Source organism: Mandrillus leucophaeus, unplaced genomic scaffold (assembly GCF_000951045.1).
Source record: "Mandrillus leucophaeus isolate KB7577 unplaced genomic scaffold, Mleu.le_1.0 Scaffold603, whole genome shotgun sequence".
Classification (NCBI taxonomy): domain Eukaryota; kingdom Metazoa; phylum Chordata; class Mammalia; order Primates; family Cercopithecidae; genus Mandrillus; species Mandrillus leucophaeus.
The window spans coordinates 719732-745331 of record NW_012106509.1 but is presented as its reverse complement, the minus strand read 5'-3'; the positions used below and the strand labels follow the sequence as shown (position 1 = coordinate 745331).

The window sequence follows — 25600 nt, the reverse complement described above, 5'->3', positions numbered from 1 at the left end:
GGCTTAAACCATTAAAAGGGTATTACCATAAAAACAGAGATGAGGACTTAGAGATATAGTATGAGGATGAATTTGCATTTCTAATTTTTAATCCAATTAAAATAAGAGAATATTTATTTAGTGACTACCTTTCTATAATGTGATCACAAAAACCAATATAAAAAAATTGCTTTAGAAAATTAGTTTTTAGGGTTCTCTGCAGACTAGTTCCTCACAGTGAATATTAGAAGACTCTTTTTAAAGCTTATTTGTATGTATATGACTCATTTATTTTCCATACCTCTACACTTTCCTTGGTTCAATTACATCAGTCTTTTCTATATGTTTCTCTATATCATCAAGAAGTGTCTTGATTATTGTATGCAGTGTATAGGAATCTGGCTTTTAAGCCATGCATTTAATTTACTTAGAAAAAAAAAGGAGAGGGGCTACAGTAAAATGACATTGGTAATGATTATGACTTTTTAGGCAGTAATATTATGAACTCTATTAATGAAAACAATTCTAAGTGATTTAATAAATTTTTTTGCAATTTAATAATTCAAAAGTATTGTTTTAAAATGTATATTAATTAGAGTTACATAAAACTCAAATATGCATATCTGCTAAAATTGATTAAATTATACTAGATTTCATCAAACAAATGGTACAGCTGTAAATAGAACATAGTGCTAGGATTTCAGGTCTAGTTAAGGAGAAATGTACCATTGTGTACTAATAACTAGATTCTTTCTTCATCATGAAATATTTATTCTCACAAAATGTATTTACTGAACACATTGGATTTCCCTTAAACAACTTGAAGTTAATAATGTAAACATTTCACTATTAATAAATCATAGTATGCTTTCAATCTCAATAGAAAATTGAATATTAATATTAGGTTATTTATAATGTTAACTCATTGACTTTCAAATTAAAAAAAAACAGTTGATTCTTGAATACTGTCCTATATAAAAATGCAAGTCATATGAATAATTTCTCAATTTATTTGTAAAACTAAACATTTGCAAGAAAAGAAATGAAATAACAAAAAGGTATCATTTATGATTATATTATCAGTATTTAATTTATTATCTTTATTTATCTATTATCAGTATTTAATTTTAGTGTCATTTAAGATTTTTTCAAAGTAAAATTAATTCAATTAATGTTACCAAAATAAATTATGTGACTTTTTAAAGTCACCATATCTAATTCATTGATCCCTTTTGCTATTCCAAATCTCATCTTAATGAACTATTTTTCAATGGCAAACTGGAATGTGTAAAAACTGTTAATTTCATATAATATTCCTCCAAATTTAATCAATATTTGCTATTTAAAATTCTTCTATAAATTTGTCTTCGGCTAATTTAATCCTAAAACTCTACCACATGTTCTGTTGTGTCTCTATCATATCTTAAACATCATTTCCTCATCAACATGGACTTCAACATGGACTTCAGAATGACCAGCAATTATCACAAATTCTCTTGATGATCTTTTCCCCCAAGATAAGAGACTCACCAAGCTGTTGTTGTCTTTTAAAATAATTTTTTAAAAGCATCTGAGATATTCAACTCTAAGTTGTATTTATGTTTCTATGTCTTTATGTTTGACAGGTCTAGTTTGAGACTTTAAAAGTGCTTACCAGTGGACTTCTAAATACTCAAGGGAAAGAAATAAACACACACAGTGCCAGCTTTCTGGGGTCCTCTTACTTGCTCAAGTGTTGCTTTTTGGCTTTGTTTAATAAACTCAGAGAGACTTGGATGTGAGTATAGGCCTTGACAGTTACCCTCTCGTAAACTTGAGCAGCTATATATTTCATGTCTTTGAGTCTTAATTTTTCAACTATGAATTGGGTTTAAGGATCCTATTCTACAAGTTATTAAGATGATTAGAAATGATATATGCGAATAAGATGATTAGGGTAGATACGAACTGGTAGTTACCCTCTGTTGAGAGTTTAACTGAATTCCCCCAAACATTAAGAAATTTACACACACTGCATCAACAGTGAAATTCTACTAGAAGGGTTCAAATGTCAAGAAACATGGGCTTTTTGGTTCACAAGTCATCTTACCTTCCTATCAATTTATAAAATTTGAACTAAATACCTAAGACATTTTTATTGATAACTTAAACGATACTTGTGAAAACCCTTTGTACAGTAAAAAATAGTTTAGAAAATGAAAATATTAATAAATAAATATAAAATTGAATATGAATATGAAATGAATATGAATAAAATAAATGAAAATAATCAAGGATTCTAGATTTCCAAACTGGAAGAAATGCGGTCATTTGCTTAACCATGCACTTTATATGTGAAAGTAAAGAGATTCAGACAGTCTTTTCTCAGGTTATACACCTAGCCAAACACAACATTCATTTGTGCTATGTAAATCTGCCTCTCCAAGGTTGATAATGAGATATTTTCCATCGTGTACAGGGTCTATTAAATTAAAAATCTGACATTGCTGCAATAAATTAGATTAAGTGTAATCAAATAAGACAAGCCATTATATTTATAATGAGTTCAAAATAACAGATAACACTAAAATCAGGTATTAGATGTACATGATATTTTATCTTCACAGACAGTGCACTGATTTTCCGATTCTTTCCTCAGCATGACATTATCTGAAAGTTGGGATCCTGCTTGGGTGTACAGTTTAATGTTCCATTCTGACTTTTGTCCACTAGATGTCCCCAGTACGTCACACAGAAGCTCTGATCTCATATAGGCCCTTGTTAGGGAGAATCTGCATCTTTTTGAAGTGAATCCTGAGATAATTCTGTTGAACGATTTTTATTCCTGAGTTCATTTCATCCTCAACATTAACAAGCTACTAATCTACAGAGAAATGCAATCATCTAAAGATTTTTGTCTAAGAGACAGAATATAACTTTGCCAATTTAAGAAGCAATTAAAGAACATGTATATCTTCTTTTCTGAAATGCATTTAAGAAATCAAAGACCTGAAACAAGTTAAAAATCCTTAGAGAAAAAGTTCATAGCCTTGAAAAGGAAGACTCTTAACACAACTTTTAATTGTGTTGATTTCAAAGGATGAATAACATTTACACAAAATAGTTCAGAAAACTTTGGTAACGGCAGGAGCCTTGTTTAATTTGAACTCTAATAAATTAAAGAAAAAAAGTAAAGGCTTGAGCGGTCACCCAACGTGTCCCCTCCTAACTCACACAAAAACCTCTGTAACAAAGGCTACGAGACTGAAATACAATAATAATTGCAACATGGGGATGTTCAATTAGAACTAAGCTTGCAAAATGCTGTCTTTTTTTCCCCAAAAGCCCAGTGAGCCCATATTACGGGAGGCTTCTACCTCTGACTGAAAAATAACACTCTCTGGGGTTGCTGTGGCAGATTGCTGCACTAGAAGGCTAAGAATCTACTCTTCTAAAGCAATTCAATAAGGATTCCTACAAGGTGTCTCAAAATGGAAGCACTCAGGCAGCGTGTTTCTGCCTCTCAGGGCAAGAGGTAAAAAGTTCAGCCTGTGAAGTAGAACAGTTTCTGCCCCAGAGCAAGAGAGAAAAAAAGTACAAGAGCGTTCTGATGAATTATCTCTTACTCAGAGCTAACACGGGCGTCCCAGGAACAATGGCCAAGTCTAACCAGAGTTGACAGCCTCCATTCACTGCCCAGCACTCCATCCGGCACAGTGTCAGAACAATGATCCATTCTCACCGCTTCTCAACCCGTCCTCAGCCTTTCAACAAACCTCCTCCATTCAAGAGCCACTGCTTTACCGTGCTTTCTTTGATTAAAGCTCACCTTTCATCTCACTAGAATTTTATTGTTATTATTTATTGAGTGTGCCAAGAATGGAGGTAATGTAAAAGAAAAAGTTTAAATCATTGAAACTTGCATTTATTTAGTTTACGATCAAGGTTAGGAAAGTAAACCAAATCTTAAGAAACAGCTAGAAAACAATTTTGTGATAAACTAAGGGATCCTGGCAAGAATTACTCTGGTAGTTCACAGAAGGAGACTATATTTGTGTCCTGGAGGAGAAAGAGAGGGAATTTGAAATAGGCCTTAAAGGATTGAGAGAATTGAGAGAAAGAAGGTAGGCAAAAGGAGAGACCAGAAGATAAATCACCACGTGATGGTATGCTGACACACAAATGAGCATGGGATAAGCAGAAGATAGAAAGGAACCAGCTGAACCTTGACGAGGCACCCAGGGGCACTTGGACAGAAATGGGCATAACCCCCACGAGGTTGGATTGCAGATGTCCAAGAGAAACAGATCCAAGGATAAACAAAGCAAAAGGGAGCACCGTAGTGTTTTATGCCGGGGCATGATGCAATGGAAGGAATGTTCTAGAAATATAATCATAGCAGGTTAGGCATAGCAGATGAAGCAGGAGTGAAAAATTCTACCAGGAGAGGTGAAGGACTGTGAGGAAATCCATTCGTTGGCTATTAAAACAATCTGAGGTTTCAGTAACAAAGGCCAAGACTGGAGGATTGACTTCTGCAATCTGGAAAAAAGAGGAACTCTGAGAAATAAAGTATGATGGAAAATGAGATAAGTGAAAGAAATGGGTGGCTCTGGAAAAGGGCCTACTCTTTGCTTAGATTCTACAGTTTAACGTTCTTCACCCAAGAATAAAGCCAATTTAATCTATGTGTTCTGTTTAGCATTCCACAGAATCAATAACAAGCCTGAATAAATTTACTTTTTTTAGTGACTCCATCTCATAAGGAGGAATTTTAGGCTCCAAAGACTACCTCAGCATCCTTGAGAGAGCCTAGCAGATCCTCTCCAAGTCCCAAATTTCTGCTGACAAGAACTTTTATATAATTTCAAAGTATTATATCATTAAAACTAATAATAAAAAAGATATGTGTATTACAAACTAAAGCAATGATATATTGACAGTGTCTTACAACATATGTATGCCAATAACTACTTTAGATATATTGCCTAAAGGAATATGAATAACACATACCCAGCCATAGAGGCTAAATGAGAAGTCAGGTTAAAACTATCTTCAATTTTTGCCTTCCCATTTAGAACCTTCACCTGACTCTCCACACTCTGTAGTGCATTGTGTGCACTGTAGCATTTCATCATTCAACAAATGTTTATAGGGCAACCATGATGAACTAACACATCCACGAAACATGAAATTCTATCTACTAGAGATGACACAATGTATTTCCTCAAGGAATTTGCAATCTAGCAATCTTTCTGGGATGTCACCAAATTTCCCCCACCATCCAGATATCAGTCATTTATTTAAAATACAATTATTTTGTATAAAGTATCAAGTCCTGTAGGAGACTTGGAAAAAATTCTCTTATACTGTCTAGAAATTTACAATCATTGTAAATTACAGAGGTTTGAAAACAGATGCATGTCTATTAAAATTTAATTCATAATGCACACTAAGTAAAAAGTGCTGTAAGAGTTTTTTCAGAGGTTCCCAGGAGGAATGTATCAGTAAGGCAGGATATAGCCAATAAAAGCAAAAATTAAAAGATAATTATGATTCCAAATTTAAATTGCATGAGCAATTTTAAATATCTAGAACTGTGAAAAGGAGCTGGAACAATTTAAATTAATATATTCTCATCATGTTAACGTCATAAATAATAAATCATCTTTATGGGGATTTTTCTAAGCTTTTAGTAATTTTTTAATAACTAAGTGAAAAAAGTTGCTGTTGTTGTTACAATGTTATCTTGCAACAAACTATGGAACTACTCAAGTTATAATAGGTGTCTTTAGTCATCTTCTAAACAAGTCAACTCATTAATCTAAAAACATGCTCAGTACAACTAGACAAAGGTAAAACGGACAGAGTCCCTTGTGTATGGACATGTGTGCTTTGTTTTCTTTGTTTTTCATTCTCAGCTTCTTTAGAAAAGAATGTTAATGACCACCATCCAAAGACCACTGGAAGCACAGAGGCAGTAAAAGTTGGATGTATTATTTGCTGAAGCAGCGACCACCATATCCCATGAGGAGCTCTGAAGTATCTGCAAAAAGGTGCTATGGGGAGCAGGTAACAGAAGTGGGGCTTGTTTTACATGATTTTTTGGAAGGGTTCAAAGAAGGACTTAGCTAGAGACTGAATGTTATCAAAAAGTGGGGCTAATTCAACAACTGGATATCAGTGATTTTCTAAGAAGCAGAAAAACAGTGAGTTTAAGGCTGCAATTGGTAAATAGTCACTCATGTTAACCAGGAGGGAAAGCTATTTGGTCTTTTTTGTGGTTTGCACACAGTCCTTGTTCAGATATGACTATGGGCTGGTTTGGGGTTTATCCCTTTTTATCATGATCACAGAGTGATATCACAAGATACTGGTGCCATTTAGGTTAATCAAGAGAACACTGTGCCTTACTGTGAGTGCCAGGCTAGTAACCAGTGGGCAGCTGTCAGAGCAGCTCTTTTTCTTTCCCAAGCACAATTTTCTATGATGAAAAGATTCCCCATATGGCTAGAAGAATGTACATCTTCAGAGGCCCAAAGGATTCTCCATTTTCTTCACAACTCCCAAACAATAAGATTTGCTATGAACTCCTCTGGTCTCTATGACATACGCTAGCCATAAACTGGTAGAGGAGGAAACAAAATATCAGGATCATTCATATTTGAAGTGATGGATTAATAAGAATACTGATAAGACTCGAGGTAGTGGACACATTTTAAGGAATCTATCTTTATTTTTCAGAATGTCCTCCCACATACAGCTGGGTCCTACCAGCTCCAGTTGTACTGTATGACTCCCACCGCATTTGCAACAATTAAGGGCAGCAGAGGTAGACACCTGACCCTAGTTGAACCAATCAGATTCCTCCACCCAGAAATTTGGAACTGGGACTTAGAGAAGTCAAATGAGTTCCACGTGCAGCTGAAATTGCCACAGGTTAACTTGGGGGCTCTTCAGATGCTCCTAAGGTGCTCTTTTTCTCATGTGCCCAGAGGGTCACAGAAAGCCAGGCTATGAAAAGAAGAAAGGATCAGAAATACAGAGAGAAGCAGAGATGCAGACAGAGGAAGGATTCTAAAAATTTTCAGTTCCTGTTTCCAGTCTCTTCCTGAAGTCCATTCTCACCCGTGAATTCCCCGTGTCTTTTTAATAAATTCCCCATTTTTGTTAAAGCCAGCTCAAAAGTAGTTGTTATTTATAACAAAAAAGTCTTAAGGATCAATAATAAAAAATGTAATGCCTGGTATAAATGTAGCATAGACCACTGATTATTTATAGAACCCTCTGAGTTTTAGCTGAATACCTGGTTGTTGAGGTAAACCCTGCATTTCCCAGCCTCCCTTGCAGTTAGGTGTCACTGTGTGACTAAGTTCAGGCTCACAGGATGTGAATGAAGGTCAGGCATGCGACTTTGAAGTTATCTCCTTGAGACAAGAAGCCTGCCCTCAATTTCCTCTTTTACAACTTCTCACCAGCTGGATAATGGTGACCACTGGGACAATTGCCTTGAACCAGAGACAAAAACACATTTGAGAAGGACAGAGCCAATCTACCAACAAATGTACTGGTTGACCTTCAGGAGAAAAGATTCTACCAAGATCTTCAGACCACCTGCCTGACTTTGGACTATTCACACAACAGAAAATAAACTCCTATCTTATCTGCACCTCTATACTATGAGATCTTTTTGATACAGAAGACTGGACTCCCCTAATCAATACAGAGAGGTTGTCATGACAGACCTTAAGAGAAAATGCAGAATAAGCCAAGCAGAGGATATGAGGGTAATAATTCTCATTCCAGGATGAAAAACTGAATGAAGTGCAACATGAAAGGGACAAACATCAGTCCAGGGTTTCCCAGCTGGAAGTCGATAGAGAAAACATATTTAGTGAACTGACATTGCTGAAGTCTAAATCAAGAAACTGAATAAATGTCTTTCCAAACTGAGTTCTGCACATCACCCCTTGCTGTGTATATGATTGATGCTTCTATAGGGAACTGCAGGATCCTGGCAATTAGAAAGAGATCTGGGAAGAGTCAGAGAAGTGAGGAAATGTGCTCTCCAGGTGTCTCCAGCGTGTCTCTATCTCTACTCCTTCTGCAAACACATCACAATGCCCTTAATTATAATGTTTAGTACAGGTTTATGGGGAGAAGGGAAATCATAGAAGAGACTAGAGACAAAGGGCTCCCAGACATTCTTCCTTATCCTAGGTTTTTATAAACATTTGTTGATTCACTGACATTTAGCTATTTAAAAAGGTAGAGCCTCGCCGGGCGCAGTGGCTCACGCCTGCAATTCCAGCACTTTGGGAGGCCAAGGTGGCCGGATCACAAGGTCAGGAGATCGAGACCATCCTGGCCAACATGGTGAAGCTCTGTCTCTACTAAAAATACAAAAATTAGCCGGGTGTGGTGGCATGTGCCTGTAATCCCAGCTACTTGGGAGGCTGAGGCAGGAGAGTCACTGGAACCAGGGAGTCGGAGGTTGCAGTGAGCCAAAATTGTGCCACTACACTCCAGTCTGGCAACAGAATGAGACTCCGTCTTGGAAAGAAAAAAAAAGAAAAAGAAAAAGAAAAAAAAAGGTAGAGCCTCAGCACAATAACTCTAAGAAATATCACTCATCTGGGTATTTGGATTATTAAACTGAAGTATTCACAAGGCATAACCCAAAGGTTACAGGTTTTGGCAGACTGAATCATGTTAAGTGAATTCGGCAGGCAGTCCACTAAGATTTTATAAGATTTGTGATTGTTAATTTTTTGTGTCTACTTGACCCGGCTACAGTGCCCAGTTTGTTTGGTCAAACACGGTCTAGATATTGGTATGGAGGTATTTTTTAATGTGATTTACACTGACATTTATTTTTGTTTTTAGAGACGGGCTTCTCACTATGTTACCCAAGGTGGTCTCAAACTCCTGGGTTCAAATGCTCCTCCCACCTCCATCTCCCAAAGCATTGGAATTACGGGCATGAGTCACCATGCCTGGCCTCAACATTGACATTAACATCAGTAGAATTTGAATAAAGAAAATTAATCTCCATAATATTAGTGGGCTTCATCCAATCAGTTGAGAACCTTAAGAGTAAAGACTAAGGTTTCCAGAAGAAGCAACAATTCTGCCTCAAGATTGCAACATAGAATTCCTGCTTCAGTTTCTGACTTATTACCCTGCCCAGAAGATTTTAGATTCAAGACTGCAACATCAGTTCTTACCTGAATCTCTGGTCTGCCAGCCCACCACAGTCATGTGAGTCAGTTACCACTCTCTCTCTCTCCCTATCTCTCTATCTCTCTTTCTCTCTCTCTAGATAAATAGATATATTCTGTTTCTCTGAAGAACGCTGATTAATATAGGCTATATTGCTAGGAAAAATTCAATCCTAGCCAACTGTAGCAAAAAAGTAAAAGTAAATACAAATAAAACTGTATTCTATAACAATCACCCCACCTTTTTCCTTCCTACCTTAGGAAAGTTTTGATTTATGAAATTATTCTTTTCACAAGAGTAAATTATTCAAACAGCTTGAGACTGGTTCCTCTTCTCTCCCTGAAAATTCACCTGTCCTAAATCTTTTCTCTTCCTTCCCAAATGATGGTCACCTTACTAATAATAAAATTCATGCTCATGAGAGAGTAGATTGATATCTACAAATCTCACCGCCACCCATGAGCTATCTGGCGACTGTGACTCCTGCTTTTGCTGTCCTATGTGAAGTAGCTAAAACAGTCATCTTTAGGCCACAGGTGAGCAGAGGAGAAAAATCACTGGGTCAGAAGGGGTCAGGCAGCACCCATCAACTCATAGTACAGGGGCCGCTTCCTTTGGTGTACACACATATAAGACCATAACTGTTAGACTCACATCTAGCAGATGCTGTGAACTCAATGAATTACAGGAAATTCTTAGAAGCCAGAGTATTTCTACACAAATACCAAGATCCCAGAAGCCAAAAATAAACTTTTGATTTGTTGAGGGACCTCGGAGATATTATCAGGTCTCAAGGAGTTTCAGTTTCAGACATACTCTCAGGAACTCGAGTTATTTTGGGTTAACTTAGGTCCAGGTGACAGACTGAATCCACACACAAATGGACCTGAATTCTTCAGTTACTGACTTAGGAATGTCCATGGCATCCACTAAAATCAGGTCATTCTAGAGCAGGCAAAACTTCTCAGATTGCTTGTAAGTTAAAATGCCAAAACTCCTATAACAACCAATAAAGTAACACTTTAAGATTCAAGTATGGTACATAATTAAAAATCAACTATCACTATTTCCTTTATATTTTTGAACTCAAATTAAAACTGAGACAGACAAATTCAAAGTAATAGACACAGGTAAAACAAACACTGACAGGAAATGAAAGTTTGAATTCTGTTTCCAGCAATAATGGAAGACAAGTAATTAAGTGAAAAACCTACGAGCACAGTATACCCAATAATGTTAACTAGCAGTTATAAAACTCATTTTGACACCTGTCTTGGCAAGGGAAGACAGTCAAGGAATTCCCCAACCAGGAGAAACACAAGAAACTGCAGATCTACAAAGATAAGTAAGTCTCAGAGTAGGAATATTCCCGGGACTGCTTGCCAATTCCTGACAAACCAGAGTTCAAGATTCAATAAGTTTGCACTTGAGGGATGACAGGCAGAGTCCAGGACCTGAGTATAACAAAGAAAACCTACCAAAACCAGGACCCTCGAAAAAAGAGCATTATTATCAGTGTCTGAAAGAAATATCCCTGTATAGTGTCTATGGAGACACCTGCCTATTGCAGCTTTGCCTCTGAGTGGAGGACAGAAAGAGGTTGGAGAAATTTAATGATCTTCAATTCCTAATCACAAGCCTCCATCTCAGGTGTCTAAGGCAAGAATTCACATCACCTATATAGTTCAAAATAACCATATTGGAAAAAGCAGATTAAAGTGATCCAGGGTTGGTAGGATACACAGTTTCCTGACAAAAGGAACCCAAACCTTCTATAGACAAATTCACTTTAATACATACCTTAAGAAAGTCCCACAGTTAATGCTCTGAGATTGACTCACAGTGAAAAGTCAACCAAATTCCAAGGAACAAACAACCATGAGGGAGAATCAAGATTTAAACTAGTAACTGCCAAGTAAGGCCGTCAAAGATGGCTGCTTTTATAATATCAGAAGAAGCCTACAAAATGAGTTTACCTGATATATTTAAATAAATAAAAGAGACTATTGAAAGTGCAATGAAGAAAGAAAATACTATGAGAGCTGACCAGACATATTTGAAAAAGAACAAAATAAAATGTTTTGAAGTAAGCAATGTGATAACTAGAATTAGGAACTCAAAGTTTGGATTAAGCAACAGATTAGACAAAGATGAAGACAAATTTGTGAACTGTGAGACATATCTGGATAAGTTACTCAAAATGAAACACACAGAATCAAAAGAGTGGAAAATATGAAAGTTAAAAGATGTAAAAATAGAGATTCCAACATATATCTGTCTAATTAGAGTTTCATAAATGGAGGAAAAAAAGATGCAGAAGAAATATTCACAAATATAATGACAGACATTTCCTGATATGATGAATATGCAAATCTTCAAATCTAGGAAGTTCAATGTCTTTATCAGAATTACGTAAAAGAAATCTATACCTAGACATATTATAGCGAAACTGCAGAATATCAAAGACAAAGAGTTCTTAAAACATCCAAAAGGAAAAGACAGATTAGCTAAAAAGAACAATAATTTGACTAATGGATGATTTCTCAATGATGATAATGGAAGAGTGGAAAATAATAATTTCAAAGTACTAACAAAAATGTAGCTGTCAACCTAGAATCTTATACCCTATGAAATTATCTCTCATTCAATCATTCACTCCATTTAACAAAAATATATTATGTACTTACTATGTGTTGGATAGTGATGAGAATTTGTCAATAGATAAAATAGACAAAAAACATTCCTGCTCCACTAGAGTTTATATTTCAGTGGGGGAAAAATAATAACTCTAATACATAAGTAAAATATGGTATGAACAGATTGGACCCAGATAAAGGAAGTAAGATTGACAAGTAGCAGAGGTCTACAAATTTAAATAGGGCTATTGGAAGAGAATTCATAAAGAAGGCGAGATTTAAGCAAAGACTTCAAGTTAATTAGGGATTTCTGGCAAGGAAGAGTGTACTAGACAGAGATAATAGACAGTACAAAGCCCTGTGGTCAGAGTATTCCAGAAACAGGAGGCCAATGTGGATGGAACCCATATAAAGAAATATGTGAGAAAGTCTGAATTTATTTTAAAAGAATGATTGATCGATCTTAAATTCAAAATAGACTCTAGGCAATAGGGCATCCATGCAGTAAACTCCTTTACAACAGCCAACATAAAACCAAATGGAAATTTGACAAAACCAAATATACTTTCTCCTCCCTATCTTGTTTCCCCACCAAGTAAATTCTGAAATTGAAAAGTTTGTTTCTGTTGGCTTTAACATCCAAATAATTACATATGCCAAAAGACCAATATCTTTTTCACACTTAATCTAAAATTAACTATTAATAACTATAAAAGTATAGTTGTTATACTTTGTTTGCTTTCATAGTTTTACTACTAGTCTTGTATTTCTTACTTAAAATTGCTCAGTGTTAATCAGAAGGCCTAACTTCTGTTAAAGCTCCTCCTCTTTGGGTGGAACTGTAAATGCCCATTCTCAACTTCACTCTATTTTCAAGATTTTCAATGATATGCACGAATTATTTTTACAATAGAAAAAAAGTTATCTAGTAAATTTTAGAATTCAGGGAATAAATTGCATTGTAACAGCTGGGACATCCAATACAATATTGAATACACGTAATGACACTGGACATTCTTGTCAGTTTTATTTTGGAGAAACTAGAACTATAATTCAATGGCATAAAAAAATTTAAAAAAAACTATGACCTACCTTCCTTATCGATAACCAAACCACCACAGTCACACGATTATATATCACATGGTTGGGGATACTAAGGAAAAACAACAGCAACAACCCTGGCACCCACTCTTCAAATAAAATGTTTGCATTTGTATTGTCACATTATTTTCTTGCAGAGTATATAGTTAGGGGAATGCTATTTTAATATTGTGCTAAAGGAAGTGAAACTAACACTAAAAATTCATAAGAAGAGTTTTCATGTTCTTATATTAGCATTCAGAGGTAGAGTAAGGGTGATTGGAAGGCATGTGAGTGTGACTCAAACCCACATCATATTTGTTTATATTAAAATAATGCCTTCCGGACATATAGCTTTGTCCTGAATCAAAGTGCTAAACATTAATTTTTGTGTGCATCACTCTTAAATGAGAATAATTAATGTAAAATCAGGATTTGGAGTTTTAAAATTATGAATTCTAAACATATTTTATCCAAACCACAGTATTCTCACTGGTCTCCTTTGGAAAGAATGCAGTGCACTGTTAGTGAGTTTTTGTGGCATTTCATATGCTCAATCAGTAGCATATTAAAATAAAGAAATATGTGAGAAAGTCTGAATTTCTTTTAAAAAATGATTGATCAATCTTAAATTCAAAATAGATTTCTTCTAACACTAATCTAAACATGGAATATTTTCTTTGACATTATGTCAGAATTTTTTTTTTTCTTTTTTGAGATGGAGTCTCACTCTGTCACCCAGGCTGGAGTGCAGTGGCACGATATCAGCTCACTGCAACCTCTGCCTCCTGGGCTCAAGCAATTCTCCTGCCTCAGCCTCCTGAGTAGCTGGGACTACAGGCGCCACCACCACACCAGACCAATTTTTGTACTTTTAGTATAGATGGGGTTTCACCATGTTGGCCAGGCCGTTCTTGAACTCCTGGCCTCAAGTGATCTGCCCACCTCGGCCTCCCAAAGTGCTGGAATTACAGGCATGAGACATTGCGCCCAGACCTAGCTGTTGAAATTTTTATTCTTCAGTTGGATTTTTCTTCTTCTCCTTGTGGTAGAGTTTGTTTTTTGTTTTTGTTTTTGTTTTTTTTCAAAAATGAGAACTTGTTACAATGGAATTTTTTTTCATTCAACAAGACAAATATGCTTATCTCTTAATATCATTATAAAAACCTTTATATTTGGGATATTCACATTTTTAATGGGTGAAATAATGCATGGACATATCTAATCTCAGATAATATGAAGTGCCAGATTTAACTGGTTTATAAAATACTACTGAAACCTGAATTGATTTGTTTCACTGGATTAAATATTTGTTTTCCATCCATACTAATTCAGGAAGCACCTTGGATGTAAACAAAGATAAAATTTCTGAAAGATTTTTCATTTCTTCCCAATACAGGAAGTAGAATAGTTTTAACAAATATAAATCTCTCTGTGACCACTTTTTCTCAAAAATAATAGATAGTAAACCCTTTCTTATTGAGGGTGCAGAGTAATACTCATCCCTCCAAGTACACCTAAACTTTGAATTAATAAAAACGTGGTATTTAGGAGCAGTTTGAACAAAAGGTTTAGTTCAGTTAAAAAATGTCAAGGACTCTCATTGCCAGCCAAGATAGAAGAACAAGGATCATATTTACCCTCATACCTTAAACAACTAAAAAAATCAAACAAAACATACAAAACAATTTTCCAACATTGAACAACAGGGACCACAGAAGTAGGATCCTGATAGAAGAAAAATAAAGTAGGGAATAAACCCAGGAAGAGGGAATCTAAACAGAGTCCAGTGTTCTTTTTGCATTGAGAAGACAGAGATGAGAATTTGGGAGGCTCAATGCTGTTACAATTTGCAGGGCAGAGTTTACCAAAGTAAAAAGAGCTGCAAAGAGAAGAAGCTCCTGAGATCTGCAGAGGGTTCCCCTAGAGTCTTCAAGCAGGTACTGATCAGGGCATGTGTGTAAGCAAACTACATGAGACCAGGCAATGACTGGAGAGGAGCAGGAGGAGCAATTTCCAGAGATCATATAAAGCTGGGAATGGTTATTTCCAAAAGCCAGAGGGGAGAAATATTATATTACACAGGACATGCATCAAGAAATGTATTCAGAATCGTATTGCCTTAGTAATGGGGACAAAACCAGCCTCCTCTGGTTCCACCTAGCAAAGTTGAAAAAGTAGTTGTGAAAGGATAAATATGTTTTGGAGCAACTTAATTGCATCCCAGAACAAAGCTCAAAAGTATTTTCTTAAAAAAAATACTAAAAATGCCATAAGCTCACAATGGTTGAGATCCAATCAAAAATTATTAGGCATGTAAGAAATTAGGAAAATATGACCAATGATAAGGAGAAAAATCATTCAACAAAAACTGACCAGTGAATGATGCAAATGACAGAAATAGTAAAAGTACATTGAAACAGCTACTATGACCCCACACCATATGTTCAAAAAGGTAGAGGAAAGCATAAGCATGTTGAGGAGAGCCATGAAAGATATGTTTAAAACCTAAATCTAAGTTATAGAGGAAGAAAGTACAATGCCTAAAATAAAAATTATACTGGACAATATAAATCCCAGCCTGAAGGCTGGAAAAATTTGCAATCAGGAAATACCAACAGGCTGGACAAATAGCAATGACATCCCTTATCCTTTGAGCAAATTAGTTAGGCAGTGGTGGTGATGTTGTGGGTGTTTTCTTTGTTTTGTTTTGTTTTGTTTTGTTTTGTTGAGACAGAGTCTCGTTCTGTTGCCCAGACTGGAGTGCAGTGGCTTAATCTTGGCTCACTGCAATCTCTGCCTCCTACGTTCAAGCAATTCTCCTGCCTTTGCCTCCTGAGTAGCTGGGATTTACAGGTGAACCACCACACCCGGCTAATTTTTGTATTTTTAGTAGAAACGGGGTTTCACCATGTTGGTCAGGCTGGTCTCAAACTCCTGACCTCGTGATCTGCCCACCTCGGCTCGCAAACTGCTGGAGTGCTGGGATTACAGCGTGAGCCACCACGCCTGGCTGGTTATTTTTTATTTCTTTGTTGTCACAGTTGTGGTTATTGCTTTCTGTTTTGCACTCCTCCTCTGATCATTCACTTTACCAGTAGTAATTAACAATAATTGGACAAAGAGAAAAAAAGGCTCTTCCTTCCTTTACTATTTTAGCAAACCAAATAAAATATATAATGAAGTAAAAATTTTAAACAACTAGGTAAGATAGCAATGAATTGGACACTGCAAAAAAAAATTAGGAGAGTTAAAGAAATAGCAACAGAAATTGTTGTACAAAATTAAACAAAGACAGAAAAAGACTGAAAAAATTAAGAGGACACCAGTGAGCTGTGAGACAACTTCAAGTGGCCTGATATATATGTAACTGGAATCAAAGAAAAAGGAAGAAAACAGAAAAAAGTGTCCCCAGGTTTTAAAATCTCATGTCTGTGACCCATCCCTTAAAGCATGGGATTAGATGAAATTGTAAGGAGAGAAGAGAGATTCTGCTCTGACTTAATGGTAAAGTACATAGGGCCAGCTAACCATTGTCTTGAAACAGACATTAAGAGGACTATTCTTTAATTTTAGTTATGCATCTTGAGCTCAATGGCCATCCTTCAAATGATGCTAGTCTTCCTATTCCTTATAAACATCCTCCCAAGTTGATATATGTACTGGGTGACCTTATGAGAGGGTGAGATGAATAAAACAGTCCAGGCTTAGAGAGAGAATAATTTTTCCAGGCCCTGAAACTCTGTCGATTTCAAATGCACCTCTTTTTCTTTCTCTCTCTCATCTCCATTCCTCACTTTCTTCAGATGGAAGCTTTACTATCTCCTGGTATATCACTGAGCTCCTATTCGAAATCACATTTGAAGGAGTATGTAACTAACATGTACTCCTTCAAGAGTTTCATAACTCTTGAAAGCATGGTAGGATTGATGGTATTCATTCAGGTATATTTTTATTTATTTAAAAGCTTCTATGAGTTAGGAGCTATGAAATGGACTGGGAATGTATTCATGAACAAGGTAGATACATTCCTGATCCATGGAAATTACAGACTGCCTAGAGAGATTGGCATTACACTCATAATAGCATTAATAAATATATAATTCTTTAAGATACTAATATTAAGTATTAATATTTGCCTCAGCCTAATTCCTTTCTCCCAGGTTCTCTTTTATTATTACAGGGCACCAGATATCCCTGCAAACTATATATTCCAGAATTTTTTGCCAATTGACTTCCAGTTTGGTTTGGCCAATAAGAGGCGCTGGTGCAAGATTAGAAGGTAGTAGGAGTGGAGAAATTGCGGATCTTCCTTTCTCGGATATTAATTCTTCTCTCTTTGTTTTGTGGTGGTATCTCTGAAAGGGACTAGAAACCTTTCACAGGGGTCCCAGCCTTGGCCCTGATTTTTCCTCTTCTGCCATACTATCCCTTGTCAAATTTTCCTCTTTGGTGGTTCTAGCCTTGCTATGCACCCCCAGAAGTCACAAATACACTCTCGGTCTCTGAGTTAGCTCATTTTCAGTTATTGCTTTCAATACTTTCACCAGTTGTGTAACCAATCCCCTCTATTAGGTTCAATCTCCTTGAAACACCTAGTACAATTTCTGTTTCCCTGACTGAAACACATCATTCTGATGAGTGTTACATATGTGGTCCAATGAGCATACAAATGGGAGATCTAATCTCTTCTGAGAAATTAGAGATAGTTTCCTTAAAGAACTAATATTTAAACCAAGAACTAGAGAATGAATAGAAATTAGCTAAAGGAAAGGAAGCAACCACAGCCACATGATCAATCATCACATTTACTTAAGATATCGAAGGACTATTTTACAAAACGCAATTTCTCGCTACGCTACAGTTGACATATTTCCATGTCCTACTTCTTACTGTGCCATTGGGCCTACAGCAAACCTGCCAGCATCTATCTCAGATGGCTAACTCAAAGGTTTTTTGTTTTTGTTTTTAAAGTTGATCCCGTTAAACTCAAGCACATTTGCTTTCTACCAACTCTGATGTCTTTGCAGTGCCAAAAAAAAAGAAAAAGAAAAGAAAAATGCATTGCCAAGGAGAAATGTCCAGCTGTGAATGTCCTTATGCCCTTGTTTTTAGCAACATCTCCAAAGCATGGTCCCCACTTGGCCATCCTCAGGCCACATGTTTAATCAGGACTTTTAGCATGTCAAAAAGATTAGGTTGGCAGACTGAATGACTGCTTCTATCATTCTATTATTTTTATAACATTCTTTGTCACGTGGCTGCCTAATTATTAAGATCTACTTTACCAGTAAAATAAAATGCCCTGTTCTTCCCCAGCTCTCAGATTGGTTTTACCGATTTTCTTTCTCTTTTGTCCCCAGTATGGCTCAGCACAGCGCCTTTACTGATCCTTTGATACTTTATGCATTACGGAGTTTGGGGCACACATTTTGATTTTTTAAAAATATTGCATTAATATATTATTTATCTTGATTTCGGAGTTGTTTTGTTTTGTTTTGTGTTCCCTTAAATTTTGTACCTGAGGCAAGGACTTCATTCTCCTGGCCCTGGTTCTGATGCTGAAGGAGTCCTGGTTACTCCTCGAAAGAATTTTAGCCTGTACTGAGAGTAGAGTGGGACACGTATGCCTACACTGCCCCAGAGGCTCCCAGCCATTGGAAAGACAGAAACAGCCGGAGGGAGAGAGGGATTTCATTCTCTTAAATCACATTCAAAGACAGGTCATGGAGTGTGCTTGGAGCAGAGCATGGAGCATAAACAAATTTGGATATTAGATACAATTATTTCTGAAACATTTGTCTATAAAAATTTGAATATTAGATACAATTATTTCTGAAACATTTGCCTCTAAAAATATGTATCATAGGTGTCAAATAGATTTTAAGATAAAAAATATTTTTTTAAAATGAACTTCATATCAGTCCTACTTCTAAGATCATAATCAAACCACAATTAGCAAAAGACATTAAAAACATAGGAAAACAAGATATTACAAACCAGAGAGATAATTTATTCATGTGGGCTTCTCCATAGCTACACCCAGGCTTGTGTGTATTTTAAGCTATCTATTGTGTGTGTGTGTGATTCTTTAGAATTTCTACTTGATTTCTCAAGGGCTTGCTTTTACAATTTCTAGGTGTAGCCTACAAATATGCCATCTTCCATATCAATGTTAACAGGCCTCCATTTAATACAAATAGAGCCCAGGATGTGGGGCTCCTAATGTTTTCTTGTTTGTACATGGTAAAGGCATTCATACCTTCATCTCCTCATCTCCTAAATGAAGGTTTTGGACTAAATGGCCATTAGCATACTTTGCCATTTTCACATCCTGTGATCAAATAGTTCTGTTCCACATATACATTTTATACCATATGGAAGGCTTAGCTTAAGTTGACCTTATTGGTACTTTTTTTTTAATCCTATCTTTTCTTTAATACTGAATTTTATTTTGAAATAACTACAACTAAAGCGGAGCACTTGGACAATGATTTGTGGACTTCCAATCATAGCAAGAGTTTTGATTTCAAACATTAGGCCTCCACTGATCTTTCCCATACTCTCTTAGGTTCCGTTTTAAAATTTTATCCTTCTTTCATCATATTCCCTAAAATTTTCCTATATCTCAATGCTTTGATACTTTCACATGCAGAAGAGTACAAGCATAGCACTGCTCACATTTATTAACAAGCGTTTATTTTTCCTTTGCCCCCTCTTTCTTTCCCACTTTTTTTCTCTATTCTCTTTTCCTTTGTCTTCCTATGACTCACTTTTCCCATTTTCTCCTTTCCTCTTCTTCTTATTTTCACTTATGACAGTTAACATGGTCCTAGATGTTCCAAAAAAAAAAGTAGGCAAGCACAAATAACATTATAAATTGAATTTTATTGAACAGTTAATTTATGCATATGAAATTCGATGCATATAGAATAACACAATAAGAAAAAGGTATTCCAAACTGAAATGGGTTTGTGATTATAAATAGTACGTGGTGACTGAAAGTAACTTTAGTAGGGAATGAGCAGTCATGGGAAAAATGGAAATCAGGATTCTAAGGGAAATCAAAAAAAATAATATGTTGAGTGTAGGGCTAGGAAGTGATTAGGAGATGAATACATGCAAAAATGCCCACATTATTTTAGCTCTTTTTAGGGAAGTTGGACTCCTGACAACTCTTCTGACTGTTGCCTTACCTTAAAAGCCTTCCCTAGGCATCCCCAAATTCAGTGGTCCAGCCCCACTTTCTTTTCTCACCTGTATTCTAATACAATCACACACAGAACTTCTGTCACACCGAAGGTGCTTATTCACTTGCACATCTGCTGTCCTGCTTCCCACTAAACACCAGTCCCCTGTAGGACATGGCTGTACATTATTCAGCCTTGAATCTGAAATCTGACACCTATCAGACACCTATCTTCAAATTCTCTGTCCCCCATTTACTATTCATGCAGACACACACAATATTTCTTTTAATATTTCAGAGTCATAATCTCCTTATTTGTAAAATTAGGAAAATATTACCCCTTTTTGTGTTATTCTATATGCATTGAATTAAAATAAAATAGATAGGTTTGAGCTTTCCTTAAAAACTGAAGAACTACCCAAACTTTTGTTTTTGAAAGCTTAACACATTTTGGAAGAAGTCTTCTCTGAGCACCCTATATTTGTCATCTAAATTTTTTCAATCTAATGCTATGAAAGAGTTTCTGGTCCATTTTGGAGCCTACAGAGTCTTTTTTAATGATTATTTCTCTCTTTTCTCCCTCATCTTCAATAAGTAATATCAGTTAAAACTCTTCGTAGCTTTAAATGAGCATTAGGGACAAGAAAAGAAATACCTAAACTGAGTAAGCCAAATTACTTAGTCGTGCAAAATTATGCAAGCATCTGAAGCATGAATTCCCTCTTCTTGTCAGCTTTATGTAGTTTAAGCAACTAACTATATTTCTAGCCAAATTGAACACGCTAACATCTTAATTATGCTCATTAAGCCATTTATTTTTTTATTTTCTCAAAATTCTGACACAATTCCCAAAAAAGTGAAAAGTGTGCTAATGAAAATTAATGATAGCCAAAGGAAAAAATTTGATGTTCTGTGGTACAAAAATATCTTATGAAGTTTGGTTGTGCTCTCCTTGCTTAAAGTACACAATAACAGATAAAATGTTAGGCTTTTTCTTTCTTTTGCAACAACATATTACTATAAAAATATGACACTACGTCCCACTATAGTAGCACAAATCCTATTTTCTAGTATTTCACAAATCCTAATTTAATATGTGACTCAAAGAGGACATTTTCTTATTATATTTGCTTTTGTTTTTGATATTTGCTCATATTAAAAGATGAAGTAACAAAAATTTACAAAGATTTCTTCATTTTTGTCCTAAAAGATTATAAAGTGTTTTGCTAATTTATTATATAATTTGTCATGCTTCAAGCAATAATGAAACTTAGTTTTACAAATATGAGTTTGAATAACTTGTGTTTTATCCCATTCATATATGGTTCAACTGACTCACAGTTTTTATACGTAACTTAATAGTTTTTATATGTAAATAACTCATTTACTTAAAGAGCTATCTGAAATAGAATTCAACATGATACAAGAAATAATCAATAAGGCACAAGCGTATTTACATTGATAATCAGAAATAAATGTCACTTTTACTAAATTATTAAATTTCATTTAAATTATTTATTTAAATTAGTAAAATTATTAAATTTTACTAAATTCAAATTTATGTATGCTGTACTTTAAGAATATAGAATTTTCAAAATTTCAAATTTGTGAAATACATTTTTATCAAAAATATACTTTGTAAAATAACCATTTTGTCTTGTGTTTTTTTGAGATGATTAATCAATGCTAGATTAATATGTTCTACATTACATATAATAATCATATTTTCAACCGATTCTTCAGAGACATATATATTGCATAAAAGGAGACAAAACGTAGGCTCGCCAATTCTCTATAAACTTCAGCGATATTTGAAACCATTTTGCACAGTCCAAAAAGAGTAACATTTAGAAGTCTTACAAAGCAATTGTCCAATTTACCATTTCCTTTTCCTTCTAGTGAATTCATCACTGAAGCATTATAATCAAATATCACTCATAATAAACAAATAGCATTAAAAGTTGTATCTATTTCTTTCTGAGCTAATGTAAGTTAAAAGTTAATAATCTTAAACATTTAACCTAAATTGAAATTTATAGCCATATGATTTTAAAGCCCCAAATACGAGTGATTTTATACTTTGTAGTTCCAATTAAATAATTCAGAGGGAAAAGTACCTTTGCTGGTGGCTCAGGTGCAGAATCCATGAGAGTCAGTCTATCCATTTGTTTGGTATGTACCATAAGCATTATCTTTCTATTTACTCCCACTTCTCGTCTTTTTCTACTTCTAAGGGAGGCCAAGCTATATAAACCATGATTTAGTTCCTCTTTTTGACGTTACATTCATTTCTCCTATTTTCGTATAATGGTAAAGAGGAGGAGCAATATTTATGAGCTCATGATTTCCACAAATTGCAATTACAAACACCAGTCCAATTCTTTTCTTTTTTTCCTCTATGGAATATTTTACACGTGCTTAATAGAAAAAATTGAGTAGCAAGCACAGATTTAAATGTGCCATTAAGAGGACAATATTGTCACTGTTAGGTGAAAGCCCCTGGGAGAAAATAACTTGTCTCTCGATCATCATAATCTGGCCTCAGTTTCTCTGGATTTTTACAAATCCTTCCTAGAGAAGTCAGCAAGTAAAACAAATTGGGCTTACCACATTTAAAGAGTCTTGTAAGGCAAGTTGGTTATCACCCCGGGAAATAGAAAGGGCAAAATGTGTGTGTGTGTGTGTGTGTGTGTGTGTGTGTGTGTGTGTGTGAATATGTGCATATGACAATTACCACCAGTGTTGACCATTTTCACTCAAATTCAATTCTTCTGTACTTGTAACTCACTCAAAGTTAGTAGTGGCCATGAGGCTAGTTCTGGTCAATGAAGAGGGAGGGTTGAAACACCTTCTTGCCAGTGCTTGACTGTACAGCTCTCCTCTGCAGCTGACTCAGTGATCGCCAAAGCAGGTGTCCAAACAGAGCTTCCACCAGCTCAGGCCTCAAGTGGTTCTGATGAACAAAGCTTCCTTATAAGCTATTTTGGACTCGTAGCATAAATGAAAAATAAACTATTTTATTACAACTACTGAGATCTGGGGAGTTGTATACTATAACTTAACCAATTCTGACTGACTCAGGAATTAGGTTATAATTAACATATTTTGAAAAGCAGTGTGCCATTTAATATCCACATCTAGAAGAACAACAATATCCTCTGCTCACTCCAGTATAATATATGGGCTACCTTCCCTGTAGAGTGGATATGAGGAATAGCAGTATGAGAGAATGGAAAGAGAAGAAGGTTAGAAGACCTGGATACTTGTCCAAAGTAATGTAAACTAATTAGTAGCAGAGCTTGGTCCGCTCACTAACTTGTATGCAATACTGTGGACAAGTCTTTTCAGTACTCTAAACTCAAGTTTCTCATTTGTAAAGTGGAGACAATAATAGCTTCTCTGTCTTATAACAAAGGTGAGTATCAAATTTTTATGTGTTGCCATTACTAGATCATAGAAATATATTCTATTCCTCTCTAAATTCCCAATCTCCTAGTAAAATATCTTGCAGTACAATCAGTACTATATAGGTGTTTAATAATTAATGGCAAATTCTATTCCAACAATTAGGTAAGCCTTTAACTAATGTTTAACTGTGGTTTATAGAATACACTTACTTCTTACCATGAGTTCCACATTGATGGATTCAAACAATCATAGAATGAAATTGTTTAGGAAAAAAGCAATAAAAAATAAGAATAAAATAATAAAAGCAATATAATAATTTGTATTTGTATTTTTATTGTTAACAAAAACAACAAAATAAGTTTATTGTTTCATTAACAATAAAATAATTCAAATAAAAATGTAGTATAACAATTCTGTATATAGCATTTATATTGTGTTAGATATTACCAGTAATTTAAAGAGGATTTAAGGGGTCCTGGAACCAGTATCCTGCAGATACTGAGGGACAACTGTATGTGATAACATGTTCTTTATGAAGTACCTTGCTAGCAAAGTGTTTAATTACTTTTTAATATGTTAAATATTTATTAATCATCTACCACGTCAGGCACTGTTCTGAGCATTGGAGGAGTGAATCAGGGAACAAATTAGACAAATTATCTGCTATGATGGAGGAAAATAGACAGTGATAGGCAAAGGTTGTGTATAGTAGAAGAGGGGAGAAAAGAGTGAATTTCATAGATGGCCAGGAAAGGCCTCCTTTTAAGCTGACATTTGAGCAGTGAATTAAGTGAAAGAATGCAAACCGTGTAGGTACTTGAGGGACTGGCATTCCAGGCAGTGGGCGCAGCATGTGTAAGGGCCCTGAGATAAGAAGAGTATTCTGGTGCTTAAAGAATAGCATGATCATGTCCTTTGCAGGGACATGGATGGAGCTGGAGGCCACTATCCTTAGCAAACTAACACAGGAACAGAAAACCTAATACCACATGTTCTCTTATAAGTGGGAGCTAAATGATGAGAACACATGGACACTTAGAGGGTGTGGGGCAAAGAAAGAGAGATCAGCCTGTTACTGTGTCTATATAGAAAGAAGTAGACATAAGAGACTCCATTTTGTTCTGTATTTGAGATGCTGTTAATCTGTGAGCCTACCCCCAACCTTGTCCTTGTAAGAGACATGTGCTGTGGTGACTCAAGGTTTAATGGATTTTGGGCTGTGCAGGATGTGCTTTGTTAAACCAGTGCCTGAAGGCAGCTTGCTGGTTAAAAATCCTGCCCGTCCCTGGGCAATGGAACATCTCGGTGTAAAACCTGATTGTATGCTCTGTTTACTGAGATAGGAGAAAACCACCTTAGGGCATAAGGTGGGACTTGCTGGCGAGACTTGCTGGAGCAATGCTGCTAAAAGGTTTGTGGAGATGTTTGCATATGCATATCAAGGCACAGCATTTTCCTTTGAACTTATTCATGTCACAGAGATCTTTGTCCATATGTCTTACTGCTGATTTTCTCCCTAAAATGATCCTATTGTCCTGCCACTCCCTTATCTTTAAGATGGTAAAGATAATTATCAATAAATACTAGGGGAACTCAGAGACCGATGCCGGCGTGGGTCCTCTGTAAGTTGAGCGCTGGTCCCCTGGGCCCACTTTTTCTTTCTCTGTACTTTGTCTCTGTGTCTCATCTCTTTTCTCAAGTCTCTTGTTCCACCTAACGAGAAACGCCCACAGGTGTGGAGGGGCAGGCCACTCCTTCAAGAGGGGAACAAAACACACTGGGGCCTTTTGGATGGTGGAGGGTGGGAGGAGGGAGAGGATCAGGAAAAATAACTAATGGGTACTAGGCTTGATACCTGGGTGATGAAATAATCTGCACAACAAACCCCCATGACACAAGTTTACCTATGTAACCAACCTGGCACTTGTACCCCGAACTTAAAAGTTAAAAAAAATAGTATTAAAGCCATTTACACTGAGGCGACATGAGCAAGTGAAAGACTATAAGGGATAAGATCAGAGAAATAAAAGAGGAACCAGGTCCCTAGTAGGCTATGATGAGGACAATGAATATTATTCTTAGCATTAGAAAGTATTAGAAGGTTTTG

The 25600-nt window shown here is 35.8% G+C and overlaps 1 protein-coding gene across 1 annotated transcript in view; it reads right to left on the bottom strand.

Moving 5' to 3' along the window:
- The window catches only part of TFEC (transcription factor EC), a 211924-nt gene extending 189615 nt beyond the window's left edge, over window positions 1-22309 (bottom strand). Inside the window, exon 1 of the mRNA XM_011999841.1 lies at window positions 22203-22309. The gene's annotated coding sequence lies outside the window, so the exon portion shown is untranslated. The remainder of the gene's footprint in view (window positions 1-22202) is intronic.
- Window positions 22310-25600: the final 3291 nt, after the last annotated feature.